This window comes from Bos indicus x Bos taurus, chromosome 15 (assembly GCF_003369695.1).
Source record: "Bos indicus x Bos taurus breed Angus x Brahman F1 hybrid chromosome 15, Bos_hybrid_MaternalHap_v2.0, whole genome shotgun sequence".
Taxonomy (NCBI): domain Eukaryota; kingdom Metazoa; phylum Chordata; class Mammalia; order Artiodactyla; family Bovidae; genus Bos; species Bos indicus x Bos taurus.
Window position 1 is genome coordinate 4,233,686 of NC_040090.1, and position 13,557 is coordinate 4,247,242.

At 36.9% G+C, this 13,557-nt stretch overlaps 1 pseudogene; it reads right to left on the reverse strand.

The window, feature by feature from the left end:
* Positions 1-11,056: 11,056 nt before the first annotated feature.
* LOC113906024 lies at positions 11,057-11,991 on the reverse strand (annotated as a pseudogene).
* Between the last annotated feature and the right edge of the window lie 1,566 nt (positions 11,992-13,557).

Sequence of the window (13,557 nt, forward strand, 5' to 3'; positions counted from 1 at the left end):
AGGGTGATGACCTCATAGAATGAGTTTGGAAGTTTACCTTCCTCTGCAATTTTCTGGAAGAGTTTGAGTAGGATAGGTGTTAGCTCTTCTCTAAATTTTTGGTAGAATTCAGCTGTGAAGCTGTCTGGACATGGGCTTTTGTTTGCTGGAAGATTTTTGATTACAGTTTCAATTTCCGTGTTTGTGATGGGTCTGTTAAGATTTTCTATTTCTTCCTGGTCCAGTTTTGGAAAGTTGTACATTTCTAAGAATTTGTCCATTTCTTCTATGTTGTCCATTTTATTGGCATATAATTGTTGATAGTAGTCTCTTATGATTCTTTGTATTTCTGTGTTATCTGTTGTGATCTCTCCATTTTCATTTCTAATTTTATTGATTTGATTTTTCTCCCTTTGTTTCTTGATGAGTCTGGCTAATGGTTTGTCAATTTTATTTATCCTTTCAAAGAACCAGCTTTTGGCTTTGTTGATTTTTGCTATGGTCTCTTTTGTTTCTTTTGCATTTATTTCTGCTCTAATTTTTAAGATTTCTTTCCTTCTACTAACCCTGGGGTTCTTCATTTCTTCCTTTTCTAGTTGCTTTAGGTGTAGAGTTAGGTTATTTATTTGACTTTTTTCTTGTTTCTTGAGGTATGCCTGTATTGCTATGAACTTTCCCCTTAGGACTGCTTTTACAGTGTCCCATAGGTTTTGGGTTGTTGTGTTTTCATTTTCATTCGTTTCTATGGGAATTTTGATTTCTTCTGTGATTTGTTGGTTATTGAGCAGCGTGTTGTTCAGCCTCCATATGTTGGAATTTTTAATAGTTTTTCTTCTGTAATTGAGATCTAATCTTACTGCATTGTGGTCAAAAATGATGCTTGGAATGATTTCTATTTTTTTGAATTTACCAAGGCTAGATTTATGGCCCAGGATGTGATCTATCCTGGAGAAGGTTCCATGTGCGCTTGAGAAATTGCAAAAGTAAATGTTGAAAAGCAATCACTTAAATCACAGATATTATATTTTTCCTCTAAGTTTCTTTTAAAGCTCCACGTTGTATTTTTTGCCAATTTCCATATTTCTTTGCCATCTTAAGCACCCCCTCTCCTCCTTCTTTAGGTCAAGCTCTCATTAACACTGTCATGGACTACTGTATCCTTCTCTTCTTTAGGCTACCATTCTCTCAGATTTGTTGATAAGTAAGTAGGAGTCATTAAAACTTTCTGATTAATCAAACATGTAATCTGAGATATCTTTAAGAATAATTGAAAAAGCCTTGGTCTCATATTCAATGCATTCCACACTCAGGTCTGTATCACTTTTCTAGTCATATCGTTCCACCAGACATACACTCAACACTAGTCCCTCTGTTTCCCTACTGATATTAAAAGATACCAGTTGAGTAAAGACAAGCAATCTAGAAAATAAACATTTTTTCCCCCTCAGATTTTCTTTTCTCTTTAAGATACTACAGAGGTTCTGACTTCACAAACCAGAAATCTGGTCTGATCCAAGGAGTGGAGTTGAGAAGGAAAGACAGTGCTGGAGATTGCTGAGCCAATTCTATTCCTTCTTTCTAGATGGTGTTGTCTGCTGTTTCTCTGGAGAAGGTAATGTCACCCCACTCCAGTACTCTTGCCTGGAAAATCCCATGGACCCCATGGCTGCAGTCCATGGGGTCGCTAAGAGTCGGACACGACTGAGCGACTTCACTTTCACTTCTCACTTTCATGCATTGGAGAAGGAAATGGCAACCCACTCCAGTGTTCTTGCCTGGAGAATCCCAGAATGGGGGAGCCTGGTGGGCTACCGTCTATGGGGTCGCACAGAGTCGGACACGACTGAAGCGACTTAGCAGGAGCAGCAGCAGCTGTTTCTCTACTGAGTCCCACTCTGATTTACAGGGGTAACATGGCTTGCTATCTTTTTTTTTTTTTTTTAAATAGAAAGAGAAACACATTGGATTAAGCAATGGAATTCAGATTTATAGTATCAGTTTTACCACTTTGAAGTCTTCATTTCTACTAAGAATCATCCTTATGTTTATTAGACATGTCTTCATTTTCAGTGTCAGCTATTACACTCTTCTACATTTCCAGATCCTTGCACCTTGCCCATTTTTAAAAATTTTTATTTTAAACAATGTGGTAAGAATACATAACTTGAAATATGCCCTGTTAAGAGATTTATGGCTGAACAGAACAGTATTGTTAAATACAGACACAATGCCGTGCAGCAGATCTCTAGATCTTATTCACCTCATGTAACTGAAACTTTATACTTGTTGATTAGCAACTGTCTATATGGTCCAGCTTACAACTTCCAGGTATTTATCAAAAGGAATTTCTATCAGGATGTTTAAGAGAAAGTGAAACCCTACCCATTCTGCTAATTTGGGAAATGATATCTCTGGTCATTTTCTAATATCCTGATTAAACATTTTATATACTTTCATTTAGGGCTAACCATTAGAGGACAATCCCACAGGTAGAGGAGCCTGGTGGGCTGCAGTCCATGGGTTCGTAAGAGTCAGACACGACTTAGACATTAAATCACAGAGTACAAAATTATGCAATGGGATGACTGACTTTTCAATCTTCAGACTTGGTGATAGCAGTTAGGAATTATTTGAGGTTCATAGCTTTCTCCATAACTCTTAAAAAAAACTCCATAACTCCATAACATTTTTTAAATTCTATTCATTTGCCAGTCTATTCACTCAGTTTGTAAATATTTGTCTGAAAAGAAACAAACATATGAACAAACATAAGCATAAGCAATCAGTAGGGAAAACAACTAAAACATCTCTCAATTTAAGCATGGGAGTTTATTCACATATATATGGAATAATATAGTAAAATTATTCAGTTCATAAAATGATTCATGAGTAACACATATCTTAAAATATTATTTTTCTAAGATTGCACTGGCTGTTTGTTTTTGTTGTTGTTCAGTCGCTAAGTCATGTTCAACCCCTGGCAACCCCATGGATTGTAGACCACCAAGCTCCTCCATCCATGGGATTTTCCAGGAAATAATACTGGAGAGGGTTGCCATTTCCTTCTCCAGGGGATCTTCCCAGACCAGGGATCAAATCTAAGTCTCCTGCATTGGCAGGGGAATTCTTTACCACTGATCCACCAAAGAAGACCTGTGTTGGGTATATTTATAGAAAAAAAGTCAAATATTACAGGCTGCTACTGCTAAGTCACTTCAGTCGTGTCTGACTCTGTGTGGCCACATAGATGGCATCCCACCAGGCTCCCCTGTCCCTGCGATTCTTCAGGCAAGAATAGTGGAGTGGTTTGCCATTTCCTTCTCCAAATGAGCCAGATATTAAAACATAGTTATTATTTACCTGAAATGTAAATTCAACTGAACATCCTGTATTTTATCTGGAAATCTTAACTTTACTAATTTTAACAGATTAATTTGCTGATGATTTTCAGATATTCCTAATTACTTCTTCACTTGCAATATCCAACTACCAATTTTCATTTTCACAAACCAAATGAATATATGACCTCTAGTCAATTCATAGGATTTAATATCCTAAAACTGCCATGCTTTTCCAGGAAAACCAGTTAACAAAAGAGATAATGAAATTTTTGTGATGTAAAGAATAAGCTGTCAGTGACTGAAAGAGTATCCATAGTTAAGAATTAAGTGAAATTACCAAAATCGTGGTGTTAAGCAACATCTACAATTCTTATTTACTCACCTTTAATGAAGAATTCGAATTTCTGCTCTCAAATTAGTCTGACTTGTCTTTGGGTAGGGGCAATTTATATGTTCCCTCTCTCCTTGTGATGTTCCCTGAGGAAGTAGTATGAAATTTATTCAGATGATTCTCCCCAAATTATATGAGTTTTTTTTTTTTAATTGCCTGTGATGTCTTTGAATTACCTAGGATAACCTGCATATTCCCTAGTGAAAAATTGTAAGGAACAGTTTAAGGAAAGGAAGAACACAGTATAATTTATCTGTACAGTTGCAGGGAGACACTTACTTAAAGACAGCTATTACAGTAACAATGAAAAAGATGGATGTGCTTTCTCACAGTAAAATTACAACTGTTTCAGAAGTTATGATAAAATTGCAAGCAAATCATCATCATTGGATAGGATTTTTTTTTACTTTATTTTATTTTAACTTTACAATATTGTATTGGTTTTGCCATATATCAAAATGAATCCACTTATAAATGGAAATAGAGATGAAATTATCTCATTGTGAGTTTAATTTTCATTTACTTAATCACTAATGACATTGGACATTTGTCAATGTATTTGCTGGTCATTCATATATATATACATTTTAAAGTGTCTAAATTTTGTCCATTTTAATCAATCTTTTATTGATTTTTTTGGACTTTTTATAAGTGTGTTAGATGAAACTGCTTTTGGAGATTTTCTAGAAGTTTTCTTATTTTATTTCATATTGAGGGAAATTTGCTTTACAGTGTTTTGTTATTTTCTGCCATATAGCAATGCAAATCAGCCATAATTATACATGTACCACATCCCGCTGAGGTTTCCCTCCCCTCCACCTATTCCACCCCTCTAAGTCATGACAAAGTGCCAGTCTGGGCCCCTGTGTTATATAGCATCTTCTCACCAGCTATCTGTTTTACATGTGGAGGTGTATATACGTCAGTGCTACTTTCTCCATTCATCGTGTTCTCCTTTTCCTCCACTGTATCCACAAGTCCATTCTCTATATCTGAGTTTCCATTCCTTTTCTGCAAATAGATTCATCAATACCATTTTTTTCTAGATTCACTCTCTCTATATATATATGTGTGTGTGTGTGTGTGTGTGTTTGTGTGTGTGTATGTTAGTAGGCAACATTTGTTTTTCTCTTTATTACTTACTTCACTCTATATAACAGGTTGTAATTTCATCCACATCCCTAGAATGGAGTTAAATCCATTCTTTTTGAGGCTGAGTAATACCATTTCTGTCCTTTATCGAGCCCATCTTTGCATGAAATGTTCCCTTGGTATCTCTAATTTTCTTGAAGAGATCTCTAGTCTTTCCCATTCTGTTGTTTTCCTCTATTTCTTTGCATTGATCGCTGAAGAAGGCTTTCTTATCTCTTCTTGCTGTTCTTCAGAACTCTGCATTCAGATGCTTATATCTTTCCTTTTCTCCTTTGCTTTTTGCTTCTCTTCTTTTCACAGGTATTTTTAAGGCCTCCCCAGACAGCCATTTTCCTTTTTTGCATTTCTTTTCCATGGGGATGGTCTTGATCCCTGTCTCCTTTACAATGTCATGAACCTCATTCCATAGTTCATCAGGCACTCTATCTATCAGATCTAGGCCCTTAAATCTATTTCTCACTTCCACTGTATAATCATAAGGGATTTGATTTAGGACATACCTGAATGGTCTAGTGGTTTTCCCTACTTTCTTCAATTTAAGTCTGAATTTGGCAATAAGGAGTTCATGATCTGAGCCACAGTCAGCTCCTGGTCTTGTTTTTGCTGACTATATAGAGCTTCTCCATCTTTGGCTGCAAAGAATATAATCAATCTGATTTCGGTGTTGACCATCTGGTGACTAGAGATCTCTTCAAGAAAATTAGAGATACCAAGGGAACATTTCAGGCAAAGATGGGCTCAATAAAGGACAGAAATGGTATGGACCTAACAGAAGCAGAAGATATTAAGAAGAGATGGCAAGAATACACAGAAGAACTGTACAAAAAAGTTCTTCATGACCCAGATAATCACGATGGTGTGATCACTGACATAGAGCCAGACATCCTGGAACGTGAAGTCAAGTGGGCCTTAGAAAACATCACTATGAACAAAGCTAGTGGAGGTGATGGAATTCCAGTTGAGCTCTTTCAAATCCTGAAAGATGAGTCTGTGAAAGTGCTACATTCAATATGCCAGCAAATTTGGAAAACTCAGCAGTGGCCACAGGACTGGAAAAGGTCAGTTTTCATTCCAATCCCAAAGAAAGGCAATGCCAAAGAATGCTCAAACTACCGCACAATTGCACTCATCTCACATGCTAGTAAAGTAATGCTCAAAATTCTTCAAGCCAGGCTTCAGCAATATGTGAACCGTGAACTTCCTGATGTTCAAGCTGGTTTTCGAAAAGGCAGAGAAACCAAAGATCAAATTGCCAACATCTGCTGGATCATGGAAAAAGTAAGAGAGTTCCAGAAAAACATCTATTTCTGCTGTATTGACTATACCAAAGCCTTTGAGTGTGTGGATCACAATAAACTGTGGAAAATTATGAAAGAGATGGGAATATCAGACCATCTGATCTGCCTCTTGAGAAATTTGTATTCACGTCAGGAAGCAACAGTTAGAACTGGACATGGAACAACAGACTGGTTCCAAATCGGAAAAGGAATACGTCAAGGCTGTATATTGTCACCCTGCTTATTTAACTTATATGCAGAGTACATCATGAGAAACGCTGGACTGGAAGAAGCACAAGCTGGAATCAAGATTGCCGGGAGAAATATCAATAACGCAGATATGCAGATGACACCACCCTTAATGGCAGAAAGTGAAGAGGAACTCAACAGCCTCTTGATGAAAGTGAAAGAGGAGAGTGAAAAAGTTGGCTTAAAGCTCAACATTCAGAAAACAAAGATCATGGCATCTGGTCCCATCACTTCATGGGAAATAGATGGGGAAACAGTGGAAACAGTGTCAGACTTTATTATTCTGGGCTCCAAAATCACTGCAGATGGTGATTGCAGCCACGAAATTAAAAGACACTTACTCCTTGGAAGGAAAGTTATGACCAACCTAGATAGCATATTCAAAAGCAGAGACATTACTTTTCCAACAAAGGTCCGTCTAGTCAAAGCTATGGTTTTTCCTGTGGTCATGTATGGATGTGAGAGTTGGACTGTGAAGAAGGCTGAGTGCTGAAGAATTGATGCTTTTGAACTGTGGTTGGAGAAGACTCTTGAGAGTCCCTTGGACTGCAAGGAGATCCAACCAGTCCATTCTGAAGGAGATCAGCCCTTGGATTTCTTTGGAAGGAATGATGGTAAAGCTGAAACTCCAGTACTTTGGCCACCTCATGCGAAAAGTTGACTCATTGGAAAAAAACTCTGATGCTGTGAGGGGTTGGGGGCAGGAGGAGAAGGGGACGACAGAGGATGAGATGGCTGGATAGCATCACTGACTCAATGGACGTGAGTCTGGTGAACTCCAGGAGTTGGTGATGGACAGGGAGGCCTTGTGTACTGCGATTCCTGGGGTCAAAAAGAATCAGACATGACTGAGTGACTGAACTGAACTGAATATTCCATTGTATATTTGTATGACATTTTTTTATCCATTCTTCTGTCAATGGACATCTAAGTTGCTTCAACATTGTAGCTATTGTACATAATGCCACTATGAACATTGGGGCACATGTGTCTTTTCCAATTGTTTTTCTCAGGGTATATACCCAGTAGTGGGATCACTGGGTCATATGGTAGTTTTATGCCTAGTGTTTTTAAGGAGTCTCCATACTGTTCTCCATGGCGGCTGTATAAATTTACATTCCCACCAACAGTGCAATTGGATTCCCATTTCTCCCACATTCTCTCCAGGATTTATTGTTTGTAGATTTTTTAATGATGACCATTGTGACCTGTGTGAGGTGATACCTCATTGTGGTTTTGATTTACATTTCTCTAGCAATAAGCAATGCTAAGCATTCTTTTTTTTCATGTGTTTATTTGTAATCTGTATGTCTTCTTTGAAGAACTGTCTACTTAGGTCTTCTGCCCATTTTTGGGAGGTTGGTACAAAAACAGAAATATAGACCAATGGGATAAGATAGAAAGTCCAGAGATAAACCTGCACACCTATGGACATCTCATTTTTTACAAAGAAAGCAATGATATACAATGGAGAAAAGATAGTTTCTTCAAGATGTGGTGCTGGGAAAATTGGACAAGTATGTGTAAAAGAATGAAATTAGAACAGTTCCTACCACCATACACAAAGATAAACTCAAAGTGAATTAAAAAACAAAACTAAACTAAATATAAGACCAGAAGCTATAACATTCTGAAAGAAAATATAGACAGAACACTCTTTGATATAAGTTACAGCAAGGTCCTCTTTGACCCACCTACTAGAGTATTGGAAATAAAAACAAAAATATACAAATGGAACCTATTTAAACTTAAAAGTTTTGCACAGCAAAGAAAACAATAAACAAGATAAAAAGACAGTCCTCAGAATGGGACAAAATAGTTCCAAATGAAACAACTGACAAAGTATTAATCTCCAAAATATATAAGCAGCTGGTATAGCTCAATATTAGGAAAACAAACAACCTATTCAAGAAAATAAGCAGAAGATCTAAATAGAGATTTGTCCAAAGAAGACATCCAGATGGCCAATAAACACACAGAGGTTTTATTATTTTGATGTCTCTGTTTAATTCTTTGGCTCAAAATCCTGCAGTGATACAAAGCAAAAAAATGCACCAGTAGGGATGGAGAAGGCAATGACAACCCACTCCAGTACTCTCGCCTGGAAAATCCCATGGACGGAGGAGCCTGGCAGGCTGCAGTCCATGCGGTTATGAAGAGTTGGACACGACTGAGTGGCTTCACTTTCACTTTTCACTTTCACGCATTGGAGAAGGAAATGGCAACCCACTCCAGTGTTCTTGCCTGGAGAATCCAAGGGACAGGGGAGCCTGGTGGGCTGCCGTCTATGGGGTCACACAGAGTCGGACACGACTGAAGCGACTTAGCAGCAGCAGCCGCAGCAGCAGGGAGGGCAAAAAATCTTCTCCTCTCAGACAGCTTCTCATGTACAGAACGGATTGGGATGCAGGAGATGGAGTGGGTAGAAGAGGCCATAAAGCTGATAAAGTCCCATCTCAAGGTACACAGACTAACACTCTGAAGACTGAGAAGCGAGAAGGAAAACTAGAAACCACTCTCTGTTATCAATTCAAGGATTGTGCTGTGTTAGAGAACTTTGGAGTCGAATTGGAAATTGTGATAGGATGCTGTGATGATATCTAAATACTGCTATATTTTTCTTAAGAGGGCTGAATTTATTTGTTCTTGTAGTTACTTATTTTTGCAGGAAATTAACAAAGTTTGTGTCAAACTGCAAACTCTGCCTCGTGGATGGTAATATAAATGTTCGTGTACATTTTTAGCTTTGTCTGGAGTCTTCAACCTTTCCCCCACCCGCATGGCTCAGGTTTGAGTTGCACAGAGCCCTAGGCATTCAGTGAGTTTTCTCACTAGAGTTTGACAGAATTGTGATGTGTTTCAATCCTGTGTGAAGTGGTAGTCTTCACCATCCAGACCTCCAGCCATTTCTCACTCCCTGGTAGCTGTTCTTGACCTGGCCTTATGGAATCTCACCTTAATAGGTATGATTCAGAAGTCGCTGGACCTCTCAAGCAGAATTCAGGCTGCTGGGTAGTCACTGTGTCTGCTTAGGTGTCTCCATTCCAGTTCCCAACTCACATATCCCAGGCGCTTCGGCCCTTCTGGTCTGACTGTGTCTTCAACTTTACCTGAGTACTGTGTTCTCTTCATGCTCACCATCACCCCATGTGAAGGACAGTTAACTGTACCCTTTACTGACATCACAGTCCTGTGCTGCCAATTGTCAGATATCTGAAAACACTCATTACCTATGTGTCCTCTCTGTTCGCCAATTTTCCAGTAATTTTGCACACAGTGGATTGTACCTCTTCCTCTGCCACTATCTTATCTCTCTCCTCTTCCCTTTCCCCACTAGTCTGCTCTTTGTTCCTATGAATCTATTTCTATTTTGTTATAGTCATTAGTGTGTTTTATTTATTTTTTTATTTCACATGTGTAATGTTCAACTATACCTAAAACTAATATAATATTGTACATCAACAACACTTCGTGATAAAGTGTATCTAAATTTCCCTTATTTTCCTGATTTCATTTCCTCTCAATTGCTTTTCAGTCCTTTCAAAACATAAACTTCTGATATTTGGACATAAAACCCATTTTATATTGCATTAAAAATAAAGTGTGGATTGTATTTGAAAACTTATATGTGAATATGAGTCTCTACAATCTTATCTCTGAATATTTTTGTAACCTCAACTTCTTTCAACTTTTCTTAAAATATGGTTTTAGTAATCTTTATTTGGTGATCTGATTTAATAAGTCTGTGATATGGTCTGGTCACCCCCATCCATTCACAGTTGGAGAACAGATTTTAGTGTAAGCTCACTGATAAAAAACTATCAGAAAACATAACAGAATATTTTTTGAAAACAAATTGTTTTGGTAATGGTATAAAGAACTCTGATTGTTCATTGAATGTCCATTGTCTCACAATAAAGTCCATGTATTAAACGCAGTAAAGAGGAATATACTTAGTAAGGAGAAAGGAAAATCTTAACGGTATCCACTAAGCTCATGAATAAAATGAGAGCATATTAAAAAATTGACTATGTTTTTATGTTGATGTATAAATTATATACATTTATAACAAATTCAAAATATATAAAATATATTAATAGAATAAAATAGTCATATTTTGGTTGACATTCAGAATATAAATTCACTCCTACTATATATTTTATCAAACAAACAATATTAAGAAAGAGTAGGGAGTTTTACTTTAAAGATAACTGGCATAATTTTGCTAGAAAGAGTAAAAAGGATTTTAGCCATCTCTAATTACAATTCTTCAAGATGTAGTTATCTACTATACCCATACATATCCAGGATAAAAAGAAAAAGAAACAAAATAATAAGAAAGATCAGCTTGCTTGTTTCATTTATAGATATTGCTCTGTTCTATTTTACTTATTTCTTAACATATCTCTCCTGACTCCTGGAAACATTTCTTTCAATCTAGATAACTGAACACTTAGCAAAGTTAGTGAATATGCTTCATTTCTGTATTTATCTGAGAATTCCAGGAGAGTCAGGTTATTTTTAAAATCACCATTTCCTAGAAACATAATTCTATTTAATTTCCAGGGTTACTTGAGAACCTATAAACCAGACATCTAATCTCAGCTTTCTCCAACCAATGGCAGCCTATCTTCATTTATCTACAGAGTTTTAAAACTAGAATGACTCTAAAAACAGCATGGATTTCTAATAAATCTCTTCAATGCAGCTTTCATGTCCTTGTTCCTCAGGCTGTAGATCATGTGGTTCAGCATGGGAATCACCAGTGTATGGAACACTGAAGCCATTTTATCAGCACCCATAGAATGGTTAGTTTGAGGCTGCATATACATAAAAATTAGAGTTCCACAGAAGACTGACACTGCTGTAATATGTGAGGCACATGTGGAAAAGGCTCTTTTCTTTCCTTCTGATGAACGTATCTTTAGAATGGACAGAACAATGTTGAAATAAGACGCTATGACAGTAATGATGGAAAACATCAAATTTGTAGATGCAGATATATATATTACTGCTTCTGGAACTGAAGTATCAGAGCAAGACAATGCTAACAGAGGGACGGTATCACAGTAAAAATGATTGATTACATGGAAGAGCACTAAGTCATAGAGAATACAGATGATGAAGTCACAATTGATGTACAAAAGCTATAGAGGTATGTGAGGGAAACTAGCAGAAGACAGATCCTCTGAGACACCACCATCATGTAGAGCAGGGGGTTACAAATGGCCACATAGCGGTCATAGGCCATCACAACTAACAGGAGCACCTCAGCTACAATGAAAACCAAGAACCCTCCCAGTTGGGTGGCACGTTCATAGTAGGAGGTGGTGTGTTTCTTTACTAAGAAATTGATCAGCATTTTAGGGGCAATGACAGTTGAATTGCCAAGATTGATGATAGCCAAGTGCTGGAGGAAGAAATACATGGGGGTCTGAAGGTGAGAGTCCACATTGGTGAGGGTGATGATGCTTAGGTTCCCTGTCACGGTCAGTCCATAGATGACCAGGAAGACAAAGAAGAGTGGGATCTGGAGGACTGGACATTCTGAGACTCCTGTGAGAATAAACTCAGTGACCTGAGTGAAATTTCCATTAGCCATGTAACAGTTTGGAAAGTCATCTGTTTGAAGAAAAAAGAAGTAGTCACAGACTTTATGAAATTATTTTCCAGGACTGTTATTAGATGTCAAAAGCAATCCTTTGATGAGATTTCCTATTCGTCTCAGTTATTAAACTCAGTTCTAGGTCTAGTAAACCAACTTTACAATCATTTACTGAAGAGATGAAACAGGTATAGCAATTTAAACAGACAATCCAGTGTAATGTATATTTTGAAAATTTATTTTCTCATAATCTTATTAAATTATGACTGTTTTAGTCTGTGGCGGATTCATGTTGATGTATGGCAGAACCAATACAGTATTGTAAAGTAATTAACCTCCAATTAAAATAAATAAATTTATATTAAAAAATAGAATGGAGACTCCAATCTGATGCCTCTTGCACAAACTGTGAGGAAGACATGAGGAACTGCAAGTTCCCTAAGAATTCAAGATTTCCCAGGTGGCTTAATGGTAAAAAAATCTGCCTGCCAATGCAGGATATGCAAGAGACAGAGGTTCTATCCATGGGTTGGGAAGATCTCTGGGAATAGGAAATGCAACCTGTTCCAATAGTCTTGCCTGGAAAACTCCATGGACAGAAGACCCTGGTGGGTGAAAGTCCTGATGGGGGTCACAGAGTCGGACATGACTGAGTGACTAAGCACACAAAGACTTTGGCGTCTGTTCTTAATTTCTTAATGTGAGATTTCTTGCTTTTTCTTAAGAATAGATAATTTAGCCAATGCTCTACCCCTTTTCATTTATACTGTATTTCTATAGCTTCTATTCAGTATATGTTGAACTTGCAAATTTGACCATCTATTTCTGATAACCTCTTTGATCATTTTTCACTTTATTACCAGAAAAAAATATATGGAGACAAGTTCTCAGATATACTTTTTACATCAACTATTCTCTTTTCAGCTTTAAAAAATTTTTTCTCTTTGAAAGTGTTTTCCTCACTTTCATAGCTCTTTTCCTTCTTGCCCACAAGTTGATGCAATTCCTCATATTATTTCAATGTGCTTTTATTTTAACCATTATTTTTTTTATTTTTACAATTTTATAATGTTATTTTTTGAATTATGAAATACTTCTGACCTCAATTTTAGTTCATCACTTTACTTATATTTTATCAGATTTTTGATAGTTTTCATCAATGCAATAATATTAAACATCCTTTTATAGAACTTCTATCGTAATTTCATTACATATATTTTCTAAAGGGTCTACATTAGATTATAATACAACTGAATATTTTGCTAGAGATATTTGAAAGGTGATATTTGACTTCAATAAGTTGAGTTTTTTCTCAATAACAGTTGATGTCTAGCTGGGGGCACCTGACACAGAGAAGCCTGTTCATAGCCTCTAATCCAAGGACTTAGAGAGAAGTTGTAGACAGTCAAAGCTACATGATCAGTTAACATAAGATTTACCCTGTAGCAACAATTAACATATATATATATATATATGCAATATATTAACAATAATTAATAAAGTGAGCAGGAAGAAACTTTTGTAGATGGTGACTCTGCTTATGGCATAGATTGTGGTGATGAT